The 19,010-nt window shown below is 43.7% G+C and overlaps 1 pseudogene across 1 annotated transcript; it reads left to right on the top strand.

Moving 5' to 3' along the window:
• Positions 1-16,540: 16,540 nt before the first annotated feature.
• Positions 16,541-18,186, top strand: LOC307051078 (putative ATP-dependent RNA helicase DDX28; annotated as a pseudogene). Its single transcript has one exon. The product of its transcript is annotated as a putative ATP-dependent RNA helicase DDX28 (transcript).
• The last annotated feature ends 824 nt before the right edge of the window (positions 18,187-19,010 follow it).

Raw genomic sequence — 19,010 nt, 5'->3', positions numbered from 1 at the left:
CTATGAGGAACTGGGATTCTGAGGCTGGGAACATGTGACCAGTCTCTGTAATGTGTTTTTCCTCCCATACATGTCAGTGACAAATGTGAATTTTCTGTGTTGGCTCATATCCCTGAGTTCCTAAAGCGTCCCCTTTGTATGTTGCTGGGGGTAGTAGGCTGCTGTGTCAGCCTCCCCACTGGGCTGTGAGTCCCAGGTCGATTCATGTATGTGGCCTCAGCCTTTGTGGCCCTAGGATGTGGCACTGAGTGTGGTGATGGATTTGGGATCAATGGATTGTTGGATGAACTAATGAATGTATAAAAAAGGAATCTCTGGGCTCCTCAAAAAGAACCATAGGCTACAGGGTTTGTTTCATGCCAGCATTCACCCCCTCAATCTAAGCCATGTGAACAATCTTCCCAATGAAACCCTGTCTTCACAGTGCCTTCCTTTTCAAAGAATCTTCAGTGGCTCCCAGTTTCCTCAGCATCAAGTCTAAATGTCTCAGCCTGACACACCTCTGGGGCCTCCATGACAGCCAGGATGGGCTCCTCCCTGCCCTCCAAACACTGCTGCTCACCCTGCCTCTGCATCTTTATCCCTGGGTTCTTGTTCCCAGAGCACCCTTCCTCAGACAGCATAGAATTAAAGACATAGGCTGTAGATTAAGAAGTCTGCATTCAGAATGTAAAATGGTGCAGCTGCTCTGGAAAACTGTATGGAGGTTCTTCAAAAAATCAAAAACACAATTACCTTATGATCCAACAATTCCACTTCTCGCAGTTCCACATACCCCATGGGATTAAAAGCCGGGATGTGAAGAGGTGTTTGTACACTCGTGTTCATAGCAGCATTTTTCACAATAGCCTAAAGATGGAAGCAACCCAAGTTTCCATGGGTGGATGAACGGATAAACAAAACATGGTATACAATGGAATGTTATTCAGCCTTAAAAAGAAAGGAAATTCTGACACAAGCTAGAATATGATGAACCTTGAAGACTCTATGTTAAGTGAAATAAGAAATACTTTTTTCCTATTCCTCCTGCTAAGAACAACCAAAAGCCATGAATATTATATATGAAACAAAGATAAGAAGACAGTTATGGTGGAGAGAAGGGACTTCAGGATCCAAGAAATGACATTGGTGAGCTCCCAATAAAAGTCTACTCCCTCTAGCCAGAGGAACAGGAAAGGGGAAGACTTGCAAGAGAGAAAAGTTTACATAATAACCGCTCAATTCCAGCCAAATAGTGTCAGTAGAGGCTACCTGAGGAGAAGCCCCACCCAGCCAGGATGGGATCAGTAGAGGCTGAGTGGGAAGGTGGAACTCCCACTCCCACCCAGAAGTACCAAGGAGACCCTCCCCAATTTGGGTATCAACAGAGGCCAAGTGGGGAAGCTGGACTCTACTCCCACCTGGCAGTAATGAAATGGTATCTCTTCTCCTGCCAGACTGCTGTAAGGGGAGCCAGATAAAACAGAAGATTTAAATAGCTCGAATCTCATGATATAATACTCAAAATGTATGGGTTTCAATTGGTAACCACTCATCATAACAAGAACCAGGAAAATTATAACCTGAATAGAATAAGACAATCAATGCTCACCAGTACCAAGATGGCAGAGATGTTAGAATTATCTCCAATGACTATTAAAGCAGCCATCATAAGAATGCTTCAATGAGCAATTATGAGCATGCTTGAAACAAATGAAAAAAAATAGTCTCAACAAAGAAATAGAAGAGATGAAGAAAAACAAAATGGAGATTTTAGAACTGAAGAATACAGAAACCAAAATTAAAAACTTAGTAGATGGTGTCAACAGCAGGATGGGGATAACAGAAGAAAGAGTCAGTGAACAGAAAGATAGAATAATAGAAATTACACAATCTAAACATCAGAGAAAAGAGAGAAAAACAAAACAAACAAAAATGAACAGAGCCTTAGGGAACCTGTGAGATTACCACCAAAGATCTAACATTCATGTTTTTGGAGTCCTAGAAGGAGAGGAGAAAGAGGGCAAGTTGAAAAGTACTCAAAGAAATAATGGCTGAAATCTTTCCAAATTTGGCAAAAGACATAAACCTACAGTTTCAAGAAAGAAAGCAAATCCCAAACAGGATAAACCCATTGAAATCCACACCAAGACACAAGTCAAATTTCTGAAATCTCATGACAAAGAAACAATCCTGAAGGCAAGCAGGGAGAAGCAACAGCATACGTAAAGGAAGAATACAATTTGAATGACTGTATATTTCTCATCAAAAACCGTGGAGGCCAGTAGGAAGTGGCATAATCATTTTCAAGTGCTGAAATGAAAGAATTATTAACCCAGAATCCTATACTAAAAATATTCATCAGAAATGAAGGGGAAATCAAGATGTTCTCAGATGAAATGAAAACTAAGAGAATTTGTTGCCAGCAGACCTACCCTAAAAGTATAGCTAAAGGAAATTCTCTTAGAGAAATAAATATTGGAACATCAGGAAAGACGAACAGAATGAGTAAAAACATTTTTCTTCTCCTCTTGAATTTTCTAAGTGTGACAGTTGAAGCAAAAATATAACACTGTCTGGGCTTCCCTGGTGGCGCAGTGGTTGGGAGTCTGCCTGCCAATGCAGGGGAAATGGGTTCTTGCCCCGGTCTGGGAAGATCCCACATAACGTGGAGCTGCTAGGCCCATGAGCCATGGCCGCTGAGCCTGCATGTCCATAGCCTGTGCTCTGCAACGGGAGAGGCCACAACAGTGAGTGGCCTGTGTACCGCAAAAAAAAAAAAAAAAGCTATAGGAAAAATATAACACTGTCTGATGTGGTTTTAAATGTATGTAGAGGAAATAGTTAAGATAGTTATAAGTGGAGGAGGGTAAAGGGACTTAGCAGGAGGTAAGGTTTCTATATGTCATCAAACTGGTATAATGACAACATCAGTAAACTGTGATAAATTATGTATGTATGATGTAATACCCAGAACAACCACTAAAAAAGCTATACAAAGTGATATACTCAAAAGCACTAGAGATATATCAAAATGGAATTCCAAAAAAAGTTCAAGTAACCCACAGGAAGGCAGGAAAAGCAAAACAGAGAAATAAAAAATAGGACAAACAGAATTAAAATTAAAAGTACATGCTTAAGCCCTAACATAAGTAATTACATTAAATATAAATGTAAATGGTCTAAATACACCAACTAAAAGACAGAGATTGTTAGAGTGTATTTAAGAAAAACTATGATCCAACTATGAGCTGCGAGGACTTCCCTGGCAGTCCAGTGGTTAAGACTTTGCCATCCAATGCAGGGGGTGTGGGTTCGATCCCTGGTTGGGGAGGTAAGATCCCACATGCCTTGCAGCCAAAAAACCAAAACATAAAAAGAGAAGCAATATGTAACAAATTCAATAAAGACTTTAAAAATGGTCCATATCAAAACAAACAAACAAAAAAAACACAACAATAAGCTGCCTGCAAAAACTCACTTAAAATATATGAGTGCAGTTAGATTGAAAGCAAAAGGATAGAGAAAGATGTATCATGTAAACATTGATAAAAAGAGAGCAATAGGGGGCTTCCCTAATGCCACAATGTTTGAGAGTCCTCCTGCTGATGCAGGGGACATGGGCTCATGCCCCAGTCCGGGAAGATCCCACATGCCACGGAGCGGATAGGCCCATGAGCCATGGCTGCTAGGCCTGTGCGTCCGGAGCCTGTGCTCCACAATGGGAGAGGCCACATCAGTAAGAGGCCCGCGTACCACAAAAAAAAAAAAAGAGAGAGAACACTAGGGAATACCCTGTGGCTAATACTCCACATTCCCAATATTGGGAGCCCAGGTTCCATCCCTGGTCAGGGAACTAGATCCCACATGCCACAACTCAGAATTCACATGGCGCAAATAAAGATTCCGCATGCCACAACTAAAGATCCTGTGTGCCGTACCTAAGACCCAGTGCAGCCAAATAAATAAATAAAAGCACTAACTATATTAATATTAGATAAAGTTGCAAAGAAAATTATCAGGAACACAGAGAGACATTATATAATGATAAAAGGGTTTATCCACCAACAAAAGATAAAAATCCTGAATGTATTCTCCGAAGGCTAGAGCTAAAAAATATGTGAAGCAAAACTAAAAAAGCTGAAAAGGAGAAATAGACAAATCCACATTTACTATTGTAAAGGGGTAATGTAAGGAAGATCTTTATAATGACGGAACGTTTCTGTATTTTGATTGCGGTGATGATAACAGTAATCTACATCTGTGATAAAATGACATTGAAGTGTACACACACCGTGCATCAATGTCAACTTCTTGGTTTTGATATTGCACTATAATGAAGTATGAAGTAACTGTGGGGGAAACTGAGTGAAGAGCACTACAGACTTCTCTGTACTATCTGAAACTTCCTGTGAATCTGTAATTATTTCAAAATAAAAAGGTTTTTTTAAAAAGCCTCCAAGTAGCAAATTCCAGTTTCTCAGTCTCACCACCCCATGCCCCCAGCTCCAGCCAGAGGTGCACATCCTGGCCCTATTGCCCTGCTCAGCACAAGCTGTTATATGGTGTGTTTCAGTTAAGGCACCCTGTGAAGCTTCATTAGCTGATTCAGTATGGAAAAGTGGCATCAAGCAAAAACACGGGAACATGAGAAGAGGGACTTCTAGAGCACAGGAGGCTTCAGAAACCAAAGCCACAATGTAACAGGCAGGACCATGGAGGGAAATGGAGGCACCCGAGTAAAATGCAGATGCTGGTTAAGGCTACACTTGGCAGTGGAGAGAATGCCTGTGAGAACATCTTGCAGACTATGATGGGCATGGACAATGTCCCCAACCTGCATCTGGGGAGGCTCCAACACCACCAATAACTCATTTGCATGCTCTTACCTGATTCTGACATCACCTGGCTGATGATTGTCCAGGTGAGAATTCCCTGCCCTTGCTCAGGATCTGGAGCTTAGCCTTCCAGCTGAGAAGTTGGGTTTGGTCAGATGATGGGCATCAGCCCACAGGTCTTGCTTTAGTTAAAGCTACAAAAGAGGCTGACTGCTATATTTCCTCAGGACTTTCCCACATGATTTTCTCTCTGCAGGAAGGTCTTTCCTTTCCTTATCCCCCTAGTAACTAAGCCTCTGGCATCAGGCCTCCTCTGTCTATCTGGCATTCTTAATGTAAATGAGAACCCAATTGAAACTGGCTTAGTCAGAAAAGGGCTTTCTTTCAGCCCACTTAACTGAAATCCCCAGTGTCCAAGAGACAATGTTGAGAATCTGTCCTTCTCCACCTGTAGCTCTGATTTCTTCACATTGTCCCTTGCCGTGTGTTGGACCTTGGCAGTTCCAGGCTTACATTCAATGAGATTTACATTCTGGTGGAAAATGAGAGAGCCTCTTTTCTAATAGTCCCTGTTGAGCTCCAGGGCTGACCCTCATTGGTTGCACTGGGTCCTGTGCCTATTCCTGAGCCAATCATTGAGACCCTGGGAGGTCAGGCTTGGGTCATAGGCTAACCTGGGTGGCGGGGGTTGCTGCAGCTCCATGTGTTGAGAAAGGAAACCTGGGGTGTGGTTTCCATAAGGAAAGGGGTTGGTGGGATGGACAAATCAACTGTCATGAACAGCCTTTCTGATCCCCAGGCATAGTTGTTGAGCCTCTCCACTGTGCTCCAACAGGACTTGTTCTTATACCTCTGGTAGCACTCAACACCCCATTACGTAACTCAAAATTTACATCTCTCTCTCTCCTTCCAGACAATGAACTTTTAAAGTCCTAGGCTATGAATAATTAAAACAAAATGGAGGGACTTCCCTGGTGGTTCTATAGTTAAGAATCTGCATGCCAAAGCAGGGGAAATGGGTTCGAGCCTTGATCTGGGAAGATCCCATATACCGCAGAGCAACTAAGCCCGTGTGGCACAACTACTGAGCCTGTGATCTAGCGCCCACGTGCCACAACTACTGAGACCACCGCATGCCACAACTACTGAAGACTGTGCCCTTAGAGCCCGTGCTCCACAACAAGAGAAGCCACCACAATGAGAATCCCATGCACCACAACGAAGAGTAGCCCCCACTCACCACAACTAGAGAAAGCCCACGCGCAACAATGGAGACCCAACGCAGCACAAAATAAATAAATAAAATAAATAAATTTATTTTTTAATAAAATGGAACAACAACAGCAACAATAGCAAACATTTATTGACTGTCCACTATGTGCCAGACCCTGTGCTGGGTATTTTAAATCATGTTAACTCATTTTGAACTGTGAGCTAGATACTATTATTATCCCCATTTTACAGATGAGGAGGCTTAGGTTTGGAAGTGACTATCCAAAGGGATCATTGATGAGAGAGTGAGGATTCAAAATGGAATCTTTTCAAAAGAATGAAGTTACATATGAACAAGGCTATAGTTTGCAGCACTATTTGAAAAGCCAAAGATGGGGAATCCCCCAAGACTTCATCCAAAGGGAACTGACTGGACAAACTATGGCACATTTGCACAGTGCTGTAGTGTGGAGCTGTGAGAGGAAACGAGGAGGATCTGTATCAACGTGAAGTTACTGTCAGGATATATTGCTAACTGACCAGGAAAAGATCAGGTACAGAACCATTTATATAGTATGCTGCCTTTTATATAAGCAAAGGGAGGGAAATAGGAATACACACACACACACACACACACATATACATATACATATATATACACCTAAAGGTATATAGGTGTGTATGTGTGTGTGTGTGTATATATATATATATATGTATATGTATTTGATTATTTTTGAAATAGAAACAATAGAAGAACAAATGACAGGTTTACAAAGCAAGCAATGTGCGTTGTTTCGTAAGTTGGCTTTGGAACCATGTAAACATTTTACATAACTAAGAATCAAAATGAAACCAAAAAAGAGTGAAAGCCATTACTTAACATCAAAAACAAACTGAGAAAAATGGTCTTGTATGCAAAATTGATGGCATAACCTCCAAGAGATTTGTTTCAAGTGACTTCGAAACACATTAATTTGTGCATTCCAAGTGGGACAGAGACAGAAAGAACCACACACACCCCAAAACTGAACCGCATTCCATAGTCTTGCTGTTGGTAATAAAAATGGTATTGTTTTGGCCTTCCCTGGTGGTGCAGTGGTTGAGAGACCGTCTGCCGATGCAGGGGACACGGGTTCATGCCCCAGTCCAGCAAGATCCCACATGCCGCCGAGCGGCTAGACCCGTGAGCCATGGCTGTTGAGCCTGCACGTCCGGAGCAAGTGCTCCACAACGGGAGAGGCCACAACAGTGAGAGGTCCACATACGGCAAAAAAAAAAAAAAAGTTCCTGAAGTGAAGGACTGCCAGCCTGTGTCTCCTCCATTCTGCTCTGCTCAGCAGATAGGCGCATCAAAGGACATACCAGATCACATGATAGCTCAATTGTTACCCTTAAACGCACCTCCATTATGTTCTCACTACTGGCTGTTACCAGTTTACATCCCCCCAGGAGCTAGAGGGTACACAGTTCTCTGAAACCCCTTCAGCATTTATTCTTTGTAGACTTTTTGCTGAAGAACATTCTGACGGCTGTGAGGTGAACGTTTCTGTAATTGGATTTGCACGGCTTTATTAATTGCTGATGTTGCATATTTTTCTATTCCCTTTTATTTTAAAGAAAAAAAAGAGAAAAAATGTGCACAAGATATGCCTCTTGAAATGGTCTTCTTGAAATGTTGACGTCTTTTGAATTTTCTGGTCGATTTACCACCCCAGGATTTTTTTTTTTTTTTTGATGGCAGGTGTCATTTACAGGCCTCCCATTATTTTGAATATTAAGTGACCATTACCGCTGTTGTGTGAAACGACCAGAAGGCGGCAGCACTTCTCCTTACCAAATCTGCTTACTAGGACAACAGAGCCATAATGGAAGTTGTGTTGTAGGTTGTAAATTAGAATGGAATGTGCCAGGAAAAGCCCCTTATGATTATGTCTCATTACTTCTTGTTCGTTTTTTAAATATAATTTTTATTCTGTATCACAGCAAATTAGAACACAATGTTTGTTTGTTGTAGGCGTGCAAGATGTGGTTCTTTTACACATATACATGTATCTATTCTTCTTCAGATCCCTTTCCCATGTAGGTTAGGACACAACGTTGTGTAGTCTTCCCTGGGTATGCCGTAGGTTTTTGGTGATTATATATTTCACATGTGTTTGTGTATCTCTGTTAACCCCAATATCGTGATGTATCCAATCCTCACAGCTTCCATTTGGTGAACCATAAGTTGGTTTAATGAATCTGTGATTGCCTTTCTCTCTGGAAATATCTTTATTGGTATCAAATTTTAGGTAACACCCATAAGTGATATGATAGGATATGTGTCTTTTGCTTTCTCACTTACTACCAGTTGCAATGATTACCTCTAGACACCTCTATGGTCCTGCAAATGGCATTGTTTCATTTTTTACCTTGGCTAATATTCCATCTGTACACATACCAGTTCTTCTGTGTCCACTCATCTCTTGATGGACGTTTCGGTTGCTTCCATGTGTTGGCTATTGTAATACTTCTACAGTGCAGATTTGCCTGCCTGTGTCTTTCCAATTCTGTCTTCTTAGGATTTAGCCCGGGACGTGGGCCTGCTGGATCATATAGTAGCTCAAGGTTTACCTTTTAAATGCACCTCCATTCTGTTCCCATTAGTGGCTCTTAGCAGGTTATGCCCCACTTCCAATTGAGTGTATGCATTTCTCCAAAACTCTTCAGCATTGATCACTTGTAGTTTTGTTTGCTGATGGTTATTCTGAGTGGTGTGAGCTGATACTTCTTTGTGGTTGGGTTCGCATGTATCTCATACTCCCTTGAAATTGAGCTTTCAGGCATGTCCTTTTAGTTTTCAAACAGTTATTACAGCTGACTTCTTCAAATTGTTTTCTTGAAGTATGTGCCACATTTTGCAATGTTTTGGCCTTTACCTGCATCAAGAGATTTTTAAGGGCACGTTTCATTTGCAACCCTGCAGTACTTGTGCATATGAAGTGCCCATTAGCACAGATTTCAAAGCTGCTGTTGCAGGTATCGGCCAGAGGACGGCAGCATTTCTACGTTCCCCACTCTGGCACCTAGGGAAATAGATCTTCCTGCCAGTGGTGCTCCTCAGTCATAAATTAGAGTGCAATGTGCCCTGATATACCCCCAAAAGCTTACGTCTCCTTACTTATGTTTGTTTTTTAAATTTAATTCATAGTTTATAGTGGAGCAGTATTCCATTCTGTACATGGACCACTTCTTCTCTGTGCTTTCCTCTGTTGGTAGACATGTTCATTGCTTCTAAGTGTTGCCTATGGTAAGTATTGCTGGAGTGCAGTGTTGCCCGCCTGTGACTTTTGATTCTCGTTTTTTCAGGTGATAGACCCAACAGTGGGTATGATACATTGACTGGTAGCTCAGTGTTTACCTTTTCAAAGCACCTGCATTGTGTGTTCATTAGCGGCTCTTACCACGTCCCAATTAACACCGAGGGTGCGCGTTTTCCCACAACCCCTTCAGCATTTATTGTTTGCAGAATGTTTGCTCATGGCCATTCTGACTGGTGTGAGCTGATAGGTTTTTGGAATTTAGATTTGCATGTCTTTAGTAATTCCTAATATTCAGCATTTACCCACAACTTTCTCTTTTATTTAGAGGAAAAAAAAGTGTGAGTACAGTATACCTCTTGAAATTGTCTTCTTGGAAGGTTGCCCTCTTTTGAATTTTGTGGTCGTTTTTCGACCCCAGGATTTTTTTTGAGAGCAGGTGTCATTTACATGCCTGCAGTGATTGTGAGTATTTAGTGGCCATTAGCACTGGGTTTAAAGCGGGTATTGTGGGAAACGGCCACAAGGCGGCAGCATTTCTCCATTCCCAAATCTGGTTACTAGGACAGCAGAGCCTTTCTGGAAGTCCTGTTACTAGGTTGTAAATTAGAATGGAATGTGCCAGGAAAAAGCCCCTGAAGTTTATGTCTCATTACTTCTTGTTCGTTGTTTTAATTGTTTTAACCAGGGTAATGATTAGAGTACAGTTTGTCCTAGGTGTACACACACTGGTTCATTCGTACATCATATATATCTATTCATGTACAGATGCTTTTCCCGTGTAAAGGATTCCAGAGTGTTCTGCACACCTCCCTTGCTATGTGCTCGGGCTTTCTGATATATGTGCTTAATCTGCATTTGTATAGGTATGGTAAACCTAATCTTAATTTATCCATTGCCACCACCTTTCCTTTTAGATACGCATAGTTTGTTTTTGAAGTCTGTGTGTGTCTTTCTCTGTGGAAATATGTCCATTTTTGTCAGTTGTTAGGTAACACCTGTAAGTGATATCATAGGATATACGTCTTTTGCTTTCCAACTTAGCTCATGTTCTGTGATTACCTCTAGGCTCATCTGTGGTACGTCAAAGAGCAGTGTTCCATTGTTTCCCATGGCTAATATTCCATTGTGTACGTGGACCACTTCTTCTTTATCCATTCATCTGTTGATGGGCATTTAGGTTGCTTCCATGTCTTGGCTATTGTGAATAAGGCTGCAGTGCAGCTTTGGCAGCGTCTGTCTTCTGGATTCTGGTCTTCTCAGGTGAGAGGCACAGCGGTGGGCCTGCTGCATCGAACGGTACCTCAATTTTTACTTTTAAATGCAGCTCCTTTCTGCTCTCATTATTGGCTGTTACCTCTTTACATCTCACCAGCAGCTAGAGGGTACACAGTTCTCAAAAACCACTTCAGCATTTATTATTTGTAGGCTTTTTGTTGGTGGTGAGTCGACCTGTGTGAGTTGACACCTTTTTGCAGATTAGATTTGCCTGAGTCTAATAATTCCTGAGGTTGAGCTTTTACCCATTTTCCTGTTTTTTTTAAAAAAGAAAGTCAGTCCAACTTACCTCTTCATAGTATCTTCTTGAAAATTTGGCCAGTTTTGAATTTTCTTGTCCATTCCCTACCTCAGCTCAATTGTTTAGGGCAGGTGTCCTTTACAGCCCTGAGTCCTTGGGAATGTTAAGAGACCATTAGCTGTGGGCTTAAAGCCGCTCTTGCGGGAAAAAGCCACAAGGCAGCAGCATTTCTACATTTCCAACTCTGCGTTTTTGGGCAGCAGAGCCTTCCTGGAAATCGTGTTAGTAGGCTGCAAATTAGAGTGGAAACTGCCAGGGCACTTCCCCAAGAGCTTATATCTCCTTACTTCTTGTTTGCTTTTTAAATTTAATTTTTATTAATTATTAGATCAAATTTGATAAAACTACTTTGTTTCTCCTAGGTGTACAGAATCTGGTTAATTATATCAATGTATCTGTCTATTTATCTTTGGATCCTTTACCGTGTAGGTTATTAAAGAGCATTGAGTAGACGTGTCTTGGTATTCCATAGGTATTTTGTGTTTCTATATTTCATATGTATGAGTACATATCTGTTAACCCCCATATTGTAATTCATACATTCCTTACACTTTTCCATTTGGTTAAATGTAAATTTTTTCTCTTAATCCATGCTTTTCCTTCTCTTGGAAATAAGTTCCTGAGTATCAATTTTTAGGTAACACCTATAAGTGATGGCATAGGATGTCTGTCTTTCACTTTCTTTCTTACTTCAAGTTGGGTGATTATCTCTAGGTCCTTGTATGGTGGTGCAAACGGCACTGTTTCATTGCTTTCCATGGGTAGTATTCCATTGTTTATATGGACCACTTCCTCTTTGTGCATTTTTCTGTTGATGGACATTTTGGTTTCTTCCAAGTCTTGGCTATGTTAAATGTTCCTGCAGGGTTTCCCTGGTGGCGCAGTGGTTGAGAGTCCACCTGCCGATGCAGGGGACACTGGTTCGTGTCCCAGTCCTGGAAGATCCCACATGCCGCTGAGTGGCTAGACCCTAGAGCCATGGCCGTTGAGCATTCCTGTCCAGAGCCAGTTCTCCGCAACAGGTGAGGCCACAACAGTGAGAGGCCCAGTTACCGCAAAAAAAAATAATAAATTTCCTGCATTGCCTGATTGCCAGGCTGTGTCTTCTCCATTTTGCTCTGCTCAGCTGATAGTCTCATCAAAGACGTAGAAGATCACATGGTAGCACAATTTTTACCCTTAAATGCACCTCCATTATTTTCTCACTACTGGCTGTTAACAGTTTACATCACCCCAGCAGCTAGAGGGTACACAGTTCTCTGAAACCCCTTCATTTATTCTTTGTACACTTTTTGCTGAAGAACATTCTGACGGCTGTGATGTGAACGTTTCTGTAATTGGATTTGCACGGCTTTATTAATTGCTGATGCTGCACATTTTTCTATTCCTTTTTATTTTAAAGAAAAAAAAGGAAAAGACAAAATGTGCTTAAGATATGCCTTTTGAAATGGTCTTCTTGAAATGTTGACGTCTTTTGAATTTTCTGGTCGATTTATGACCCCAGGATTTTTTTTTTTTTTTGATGACAGGTGTCATTTAGAGGCCTGTCATTATTTTGAATATTAAGTGACCATTACCGCTATTGTGTGAAACGACCAGAAGGCGGCAGCACTTCTCCTTACCAAATCTGCTTATTAGGGCAACAGAGTCATGATGGAAGTTGTGTTGTAGGTTGAAAATTAGAACGGAATGTGCCAGGAAAAGCCCCTTAAGATTATGTCTCATTACTTCTTGTTCGTTTTTTAAATTTAATTTTTATTCTTTATCACAGCAAATTAGATTACAATGTTTTGTTTGCTGTAGGTGTGCAAGATGTGGTTCTTTTACACATATACATATATCTATTCTTCTTCAGATCCTTTTCCCATGAAGGTTAGGACACGACGTTGTGTGGTCTTCCCTTTGTATGCCGTAGGTGTTTGGTGATTATATATTTCACATGTGTTTTTATATCTCTGTTAACTCCAATATCGTAATGTATCCAATCCTCATAGCTTTCCATATGGTGAACCATAAGTTGGTTTAATGAATCTGTGATTGCCTTTCTCTCTGGAAATATCTTCATTGGTATCAAGTTTTAGGTAACACCCATAAGTGATATGATAGGATATGTGTCTTTTGCTTTCTCACTTACTACCAGTTGCAATGATTACCTCTAGACTCCTCTATGGTCCTGCAAATGGCATTGTTTCATTTTTTGCCTTGGCTAACATTCCATCTTTACACATACCAGTTCTTCTGTGTCCACTCATCTCTTGATGGACGTTTCGGTTGCTTCCATGTGTTGGCTATTGTAATACTTCTACAGTGCAGATTTGCCTGCCTGTGCCTTTCCAATTCTGTCTTCTTAGGATATAGCCCGGGAAGTGAGCCTGCTGGATCATATAGTAGCTCAAGGTTTACCTTTTAGTGGCAATTCGATTCTGTTCCCATTAGTGGCTCTTAGCAGGTTACGTCCCACTTCCAATTGAGGGTATGCATTTCTCCAAAACCTCTTCAGCATTGATCACTTGTAGTTTTGTTTGCTGATGATTATTCTGAGTGGTGTGAGCTGATACTTCTTTGTTTTTGGGTTTGCATGTGTCTCATACTCCCTTGAAATTGAGCTTTCAGGCATGTCCTTTTAGTTTTCAAACTGTTATTACAGCTGACTTCTTCCAATTGTTTTTGTGAAGTATGTGCCACATTTTGCAATGTTTTGGCCTTTACCTGCATCAAGAGATTTTTAAGGGCACGTTTCATTTGCAACCCTGCAGTACTTGTGCATATGAAGTGCCCATTAGCACAGATTTCAAAGCTGCTGTTGCAGGTATCAGCCAGAGGACGGCAGCCTTTCTACATTCCCCACTCTGGCACATAGGGAAACAGATTTTCCTGCCAGTGGTGCTCCTCAGTTATAAATTAGAGTGCAATGTGCCCTGATATACCCCCAAAAGCTTACGTCTCCTTACTTATGTTTGTTTTTTAAATTTAATTCATAGTTTTTAGTGGAGCAATATTCCATTCTGTACATGGGCCACTTCTTCTCTGTGCATTGCTCTGTTGATAGACATTTTTGTTGCTTCTAAGGTTTTCCTATGGTAAATATTGCTGGAGTGCAGTTTTGCCAGCCTGTGACTGTTGATTCTCATTTTTTCCGGTGATAGGCCCAACCAGGGAATGTCAGTTACCCTGGCAGTCCTGGGAAAATCATTACCAAGTGACACTAACACTCCCCGTGGCATAGATTTGTTTCCACAATAGGTAAACCTTTCTCGTTTCTAAAGTACTATACTGTGAAATATGCATCTCAGTCACAACTAGAGGTTACTCAATGTCTGCTGTGAGCGGGAGGAAAAGAGAAGGGCCTTATGCAGTATCTAAAGCAATGACAAGAAGAAACTAGGGGCCACGGGCACAGACAGACAGGCTCAGACAGGCTCCAATCCCTATGACATTCTGAGGTGATCATGCTGTAAGGGCTCGAGCATGAGAAAGCAGCCACTAACCAGCTACCCTGTCTCAAATATTTGGAGAAAGTCAATGCAAATACATACCTATATATTATTCTTTTCAGATCATTCTTTCAGTGTATCCCTTCTGGCTTTGTGCAGAGCAATTCTTTGTTTTGTACCTGAAATATGAGTGGCACATGTAAATGGATGAAACATGTCAGAGCAGATATCCAAGGAGCTCTTCAGCTAACGAACAAGGAACTCCGAGTTCTGGGAAAGAATCGTAAAAGTAGTGTAGAATCACAATATCTTAGTGCACCCTTTATATCAACTCCCCTCTGTCTTATCACCAATCAGTGGTCATCACCCTATACATGAATGCTGCAGTGACAGAAAACCCAGCACTGTCTAGACAGATCTAGGCATTTCTAGTTGCTACAGCATTCTATATCAAATTCACAATCTGACTCCCTGTCACGCATCAGTCCCAGTCTGCCTTCTGCAATGGTACACCCCATGCCACGCCTCATCTCTTTTCCATCCTGCACATTTCTCAAACACATGAGGACAATTTTGTTCTTCCTAAAGCTCTCTTCTCACGCATCACCCTCCTAAATCACTGCTTCCTGAGTTTATGACTTTGAGGAGCCCCCATGGTTTGCTCATCCCAAGAACATGACAAGCAATGGCATCAGTGTGACTGCTAAAGATTCTGGGAAAGGGGCAGGGCCACACAACAGTCTGGCAAATGGTGACTGACTAGGTGAAGTGAGAGTACATGTGACAACCTCAGCCTCTCTTCAGTCCTCAGCCTCAATCCAAGGTTTCTCCATAGCACACTCTTGACATTTTGGGCCAGAGAATTCTTTTGGAGTGGTGGGGAGGGCTGTCCTATGCCTTGTAAGATACATAGTAGAAACCTGGCCTCTACCCACTAGATGCCTGCAGCACCACCACCCCCACACCCCGGATGTGACAAAGAAAAATGTCTCCAGCCATTGTCAAACGTCCTGGAGGAAGGGTGAGGGCAAAATCACCCTCACTCAAGAGCCACTGCTCTATCCAATGACTCTGTTCACCCATGAGTACTCAAACCTCTCTCCTCTGCTGGCTTAACAGGTAACTCTCCAGAAAGTCTATCGTGTATCAAAATGTTATTTGAAATTTAAGAGTATTTATCTCTATAACGATATCTGATGAAAGTAAAACTCTTTCTCCAGATGTTAAGAAACTCCGAGGTGGTTAATCCATGCTTACCTTATCTCCTACCCCAGGCACTGGAAATTACAGAAATGATCGGACACCCATTTTCGGGATCCGTTCAAGAAGTACCAGTAGTGTAATAACGCTTTTCCCAACCTGAACAACTGAATTCAAGTAAAATATTCTGCCTGACCATGGCTTTGTGAGACAAGCCACAAACCTGTAGCAGGACCCTCCTCGCTGCTATTTACGGAATTGAGGTATCTGACTGGAAAGCTGGTGGAGGTGAACTACCCAAGAAAGCAGTGGGTTCAGGATGAGAAGTTGGAAAGGGTGACAAGGGAGGGGAGAATGAACCTCAGCTGAAAAGAAAGGGGCAAAGCACCACGAGATGAGTTCTCTTGACTGAAGAGAAGATACGCTGAAGGCCATCAGCTTGCCCTCGGGGCCCTCAGCTCTCTGGGGAGCTCTAAGGGAAAGGTGAGCCTGGACCTACGACTCCGGACTCCTGGTCTCGGCCCCCAGGCCTGACCAGTCACTCACACTCTCAATAAATACTTGTATTCAAAGACCTTACATGGGGACCACATCTGGGAAAACATCACCACACCCTCCTAAGTCACAGGGGGAGACCCGAACTGGCCAAGCCATGACAGCAGCTGTGAGGGTGACAAAAGAGCATGGCAGGGATCGGACATTGGATCGCCAGAAGCTCTCCACCCTCCTGGTTCGTAATGCCGGGGCCCCATCGCCGCGTATGTCCGGACCCCGGTCTTGCCTCCATCACGCACCCTTCCCCAAGGTTGGCCGGGGTCTGGAGTCACCATCCCCTGTTCGGACCTACAGACCTCGCCGCTGCTGAGCTCTACAGATCTCGCTCCTTCCACACAGCTCGCCGATTCCGCGGGCCTTACTGAGCCATGCCAGCCACTGTCAGCAAGTCCTTGGTGCACCCGTGACATCACAGCCGTACACCTCTCCCGCAACAAGGGGAGTATGGCTCTGCCACGGCGGCTGCTGTCGCTCTTGGCTCGGTTGCTTCTGGCTCCTCGCCGGGACATGATGGTCCGCGGTCCCAATGATCCCCTGCCCATGGTGTGCATGCTGCGGGCTCTACAGCGGTGTCAGGAAGAGCGGCAGAGTGGGCAGCGGAGCCCCCCACCGTGGCCGGTGCTGGCGCGACCTGGGCCGCTGCTTATGTCAGTGCGGCGACCGGAGTTGAACCAGTGGGCACACCTCAGCTGGGTCCTTGGGAGGCCGCGCCACTCGCTTCGCGCGGCTGGAGGAATTGGTGCGTCCACGCGGCCCATTTCTCCATCGAGCGCGTGCAACATGAGGCTCCAGCGCTGCGGAACCTCTCTCCCAAGGGCAGCTGCACCGAACTGGGTCTGGAGCTCCGCGTTCTGAGCGCACTACAAAAGGCTGCTCCCGAAGTTGTTCTGCCCACAACCATTCAGTCGAGTACCATTCCCCCACTCCTTTGCGGCCGCCACATCCTCTGCTCCGCAGAAACCGGAAGTGGCAAAACTGTCAGCTACATGCTATGCCTCCTTCAACGGCTCTTGGGCCAGCCAAGCCTGGACCCCTTTCGTATCCCTGCTCCTCGAGGCCTGGTTCTTGTGCCTTCTCGAGAATTAGCTGAACTGGTGCGGGCTGTGGCCCAGCCCTTGGGCAGCTCCTTGGACCTCCAGGGGCGGGAGTTAGGGGGAGGCCATGGCATGAGGAGGATCAGGCTGCAACTGTCCAAACAACCTCCAGCAGATATTCTGGTGGCCACTCTGGGGCCTCTGTGGAATGCCCTAAAAACTCAACTGATCAGCCTGGAGCAGCTCTCCTTCTTGGTGTTGGATGATGCAGACACGCTGTTGGATGAAAGCTTCCTGGAACTGGTGGATTACATCTTGGAGGGGAGCCATATAGCAGAAGACCCAGCTGACTTAATTAAAAGACCCCTTCAATCCCAAAGCTTAGTTAGTGCTGGTGGGGGCCACATTTCCTGAAGGTGTAGGCCATCTGCTGAGTAAAGTTGCCAGCTTAGACTCTCTAACCACCGTTACCAGTGACAAGCTCCACTGCATCATGCCTCACGTCAGACAGACATTCATGAGGCGGAAGGGAACAGAGAAGGTGACTGGGTTGGTGCACATCCTCAGGCAGCATGACAGAGCATATAGGACTGGCCCCACAGGAACTGTTCTGGTGTTCTGTAATTGCTCCAGCGCTGTGAACTGGCTGGGGTATATATTCTGGATGACCACAAAATCCAACACTTAAGACTGCAGGGACAGATGCCAGCCTCAATGAGAGCAGGCATCTTCCAGTCCTTCCAGAAGGGCTCCCGAGACATTCTTCTCTGCACAGACATCGCCTCTTGGGTCCTAGACAGCACCCATGTGGAGCTAGTCCTCAATTATGATTTCCCTCTCACCCTGCAAGACTACATCCACAGAGCAGGGAGGGTGGGCCGGGTGGGGAGCAAGGTGCCAGGCACCGTTGTCAGCTTTGTGACCCATCCCTGGGATGTGAGCCTGGCTCAGAAGATTGAACTGGCAGCTCACCGGTGGAGAAGCCTTCCAGGACTGGGGTCCTCAGTGAGAGAGCCTTTGAACCAGCAAACCGTATTGCAGCAGGCTTATATATGATGCCATAACAGGGACCTTTCCCTCTGTGTTGGATGGTTGAGCACACTTGTCAGTACGGTGCTCTGGGCTGCCTAGTCACCTTCTGAAGACCCGGGCTGCAGTCTGGCTTCAAAAGTTAAGTTGCTGGCCAACGCTTGAGGGTGAACTACTGAGCTTGGCTCTCCGTAGTCTTTCACATGAAGAATAATGTCGATCTTGGCTCTGTATTATGTCATGGTTTCTAACAATAAGCGATGTTTCTGTGGGTGCCCCTTAATAACAGTTTCCACTGGGGCAGAATTCAGGAGACTCTGAGAAGATTCACACTCCAAACTACCACACTTAGGACGAAGGCTCTTTCAAGTGATGTTTTAGTTTAAATTTTGTTTCCTGCCCCGAAACATCCATTAAGCCCGCAGGAGAAGGAAAAGGGGATGTGACTAGCAATAGAGAGAAACTTTCTTCACAACAATGGCCATGGCAAGCTTAGGCACTTTTGGTGAAATCTCTCTGGGAAGTACTAGCAGAGGAATAAAAGGCAAACTGACACAGAAGTATTGCTTGGTGTGCATTTCCAGGCTCTGCCTTGTTTCTCATCTCGTGGTGGCAGGTGGAAGAAGAGGAGAAAAGGTTAAACTTTTTTATAAACCGGCAGAATAAGCTTATAATCTCCTCTCACTATCTCTGCATAGGTTCTAGTCTCTGCAGCATTATATAAGCTTTGACCAAAGTAATGAACTGTTGAAAGTCAAATGTAATAATACTTCACCAAACAACTTAAAAATGCTTTCACACTGGAAAGGGTTAAGTTGCAGAGAACACAAATGGACCCAGAGCAACCTTTG

Source organism: Hyperoodon ampullatus, assembly GCF_949752795.1.
Source record: "Hyperoodon ampullatus genome assembly, chromosome: 4".
Classification (NCBI taxonomy): Eukaryota; Metazoa; Chordata; class Mammalia; order Artiodactyla; family Ziphiidae; genus Hyperoodon; species Hyperoodon ampullatus.
The sequence above is the reverse complement of the archived record's forward strand: the minus strand, read 5'-3'. Positions and strand labels throughout refer to the sequence as shown.